The sequence below is a fragment of the Penaeus monodon genome, chromosome 25 (assembly GCF_015228065.2).
Source record: "Penaeus monodon isolate SGIC_2016 chromosome 25, NSTDA_Pmon_1, whole genome shotgun sequence".
Lineage (NCBI taxonomy): Eukaryota > Metazoa > Arthropoda > Malacostraca > Decapoda > Penaeidae > Penaeus > Penaeus monodon.
In genome coordinates, this window is record NC_051410.1 from 11,779,084 (window position 1) to 11,779,329 (window position 246).

Consider the following 246-nt stretch of genomic DNA (forward strand, 5'->3'; position numbering starts at 1 on the left):
TGTGGCCTGTGGGGTTAGGATGAGTTGAGGTGTGCGGGGGGTACGTGGAGGTGGGGGAGGGGGGGTTGGCCTGAGGGGTTAGGATGGGGGATGAGAGGAGGGAAGATGTGGCCTGTGGGAGCTGTGAAGTGATTGAGTTAAAGAGTCACGTAGTGTTCCACCAGAGTAAAGACGTGGTTTTATCTCCATTTCTTTCGTAGCTCCTTTAATCAATTAGTTATCATATTTTTTCATATTACTATCTCC